The following is a 3,112-nucleotide window of genomic DNA, read 5'->3' on the forward strand; positions in this document are numbered from 1 at the left end:
GGTCTCCTCTAGCCATAGCGGGAGCAAATGAGTAGAATCCTCTCTTATAACAGGTATAAAACGCATCTTGCACCGCCTTCACAATTCTGGGAATTTTCTCCTCTTAATTTTGTCTTTTTCGACTTTCTGCGGTAGTCCCTGATAGTTGTCATGGACTTCTGTGAAAAATACCGTTTAGCACTTGTCTTTGCTTTTTAAGATTTTCGGTTTGGTAAGGCTTTTTATTTCATACATCTAATAAGTCTCAGCGTTTTCATTTGTTGCCTTTAGTTTTCAAATGTTTAATCTGGCACTTTGCCTTCTGGCTATGGCTAATGGCATTGGCCATAATTTGCTCCGTAGATGGACTGACGTTTATCTCGATACCTTCATTATACAAGCATACCTGTCCTGTAGATTCCTGCAAACCTTTTTGATGGGTGTCTGTCGGTCGTCTGCTAGGCCTAAACAACTGAGGCTGTTGTTCTGTCGACGAGACACCAGCTAGATGCTGAACCCAGCAAGTCGCTAGTTTGAGGCTACCGCGAACATCTATATATCTGCGTCAATAAAAAATGATTCAAATCCCCTTGATTATCTTTGACGAATTAATAGATAACGAAATTTACATTCACAATTAGTTCTTTTGAGAGTTTGGGCCGAAGACAAATTTCCTTATGATATAATTCTACTGGTGCTATAAATATTACGGGGGGGGGGGGGGTGATTGTTTTCATCAGCCGAAACTACCCTTTTCTTCTGTTTTTATATCGCTAATGATAAAAAACAACAACTGAACCCTTTGGTTGCTCAGGAGGTTCCCTAACAAAAATCGGTACCTCAAAGCACTATTGAGCCAATCTAATTTCGAAATCTTTTACGGCTGGCTTCACTTACGTCTTATTTTTATCAGCTGCACTGAAGACCTCATTGTAGGCAATAATTATCTAAGTACCTTGGACACGAACGCGATATTTTGCAGTTGACTCACGGAAAGCACCTTATAATATTATCCAGGTCGGATCCCCTTCAAGACGATAAGTCTTTTAACAGGTCTCGAGTTCCTTTCTCACCTGTTGATTTTGTCCAAAGGATCCAGTAGTGTTAGGTTTAGATCGCAGTTACCCTTCCGTTCGAGTCTGTTTATACAAAAATGGTATTCCACGGTTCTAAAACATAAAGTGACTTCGTAAGCAAGATATGGTAAATAATAATAACTTTCAAACTGCGACTGTAATCGCAAAGTTTATTGAAATACTGTGTTTTTTGGCAACACGCTTTCTCCACATGTGTATCGGATGCACGTAACACAAATCTAAGGTTCACGTGTACTAGGCTCGTATAATTATTTCCCCTTAAAACTATACGTTAGTAGTTTATGAATTGTTGTTACTAATTAATTGTTGGCAACTGTATTTATTTACCCTTTTCAAACTTTCTCATTTGAAATTAGAAATTTACCCCGTACAATTAGCGCAACAGTACACTATATACATTATGTTGATATTTGTTCTAATAAGGCCATTAGCTTGAACCCGGTAAGTTAGAAGAGTACTTTCCACATCATGCTTGGGCAGAACTGAGTTTTTTTGTAAGTTTAAATCTAGAACGTCTAGAGTCACAGATTTATTGATTACAGAAAACAATCATCCAGTTGCTCAAAGTGATAAAACATTTTATGCCTCACACTTTTGTAGAAAAAAATTATTTTTAAAAAGCTACCACAAATCTTCTTTGCCCCACATACCCTATTATCTAAGCTATTCGCGTTCGGCGGCCTTTGTAGTTCAAGCCGCAGAGTTCTTATCACTTAGAAAACAACCTCGTGTTGCTACATTCCCGCAATCTTTTATCTATTTTTCTGACCTCTTTCTGCTCAGTCCCGGTAAATCCATATTCTTGGTAAAATAACGGTACTTGGCCTAATCTTATCCGTGTTGAACCGTCTTTGATAAGTGTATGCAGTTCTCCTTGGCGCCAGCCCCTCCTGAGAGAATATTCCGCCTATCTGTCCAGAGAAGCGCTTACATTATCCCATAAGCGAGTACAACTTTCCGTGAGACGGGACCTGGTTCGTTAAGATTGGTGCACATCTGGCCTGCGATGACGCGGAATAAGACCAAAGCATAGGTAATTAGGTTTTAGATTTTCGCTAGAAGATGTCAAGCAATGTAATATAAGTAATTAGTCTTTCTATGATAAGATTGCCATTTTTTAATTTGCATTAGGCTAGTTAAGAACGCTGATCTCGTTTTCAATCTTGATTCAATTTCAACAAATTTATGCAGCTTTTCATACGATAATATTACGCTAATGATATAAGAGAACACAATGATTAGAATCCGAAGCTTAGCCGGTGTATCTTGTTGATTTTTCAGGCATCATCGACTAAGGCCTATCCTTAAGCTGTGTATACATTGTACCTATTCGGTATATAGCGTATCATAATTTCACAATGGTGATGGGCATTGGGAGTAACGGAGCATACTTGATTATACCAGAGTTCAACTTTTCGCCATTAAACTGATTGCATTATTATTAGACAGAAAGTAGTAATTTCCAATTGTCGTTTGTCTACCAATAAAGGAAAGGCACGCCTTGTTAAAGGTACCACATTCTCTTCAAGTATTTTATTGTGTTTTTTTTTTAGTTCTGCTGCTACTGTTTTTGATAATCCAGGAGAGTATGAATGTTTATGTTAAATTGCTTTCCCATTAGGACTTAAGATAACATATTTAAGTATACATGCTTCGATATAGCCAAGCATGGATTAATTATAAGGATTATCCAACACAGTAATAATTATAATTATCATTGCTCTTTCAGTTTACAGCTACGTCTGTAGTTTATTTTTTTTCTTTTATAGACGGTATTTTACGTACGACGAAACACCACCAGAACAAACGGTTCCGATGTGTGCCTAATTTAGGACTCGATACCCGGTGCATGTAGTTGATCTAATCCTTTGGAAGCCAATTTATACTGGAGGACGTGAGCTAGCATCTAGCTTTAAAGGTCTTTACGAAAAAAGACACCACTTGAAATATTAGCTTGATCCATAGCAATATTAAAACGCAGTGTGGAAAAGTCATCAGAGGAGCTAATTCGAATGTTCAGCCCATCTATCACAAAG

At 37.7% G+C, this 3,112-nt stretch overlaps 1 long non-coding RNA gene across 1 annotated transcript; it reads left to right on the forward strand.

Annotated features, from left to right (window-relative positions):
- Window positions 1-557: 557 nt before the first annotated feature.
- Window positions 558-2,607, forward strand: LOC147757362 (uncharacterized). Its single transcript, XR_015320429.1, has 2 exons — window positions 558-2,109; window positions 2,358-2,607. It is a non-coding gene; the product is annotated as an uncharacterized LOC147757362 (long non-coding RNA).
- The last annotated feature ends 505 nt before the right edge of the window (window positions 2,608-3,112 follow it).

The sequence above is a fragment of the Varroa destructor genome, unplaced genomic scaffold (genome assembly GCF_002443255.2).
Source record: "Varroa destructor unplaced genomic scaffold, Vdes_3.0 BEIS01000002.1, whole genome shotgun sequence".
NCBI classification, from domain to species: domain Eukaryota; kingdom Metazoa; phylum Arthropoda; class Arachnida; order Mesostigmata; family Varroidae; genus Varroa; species Varroa destructor.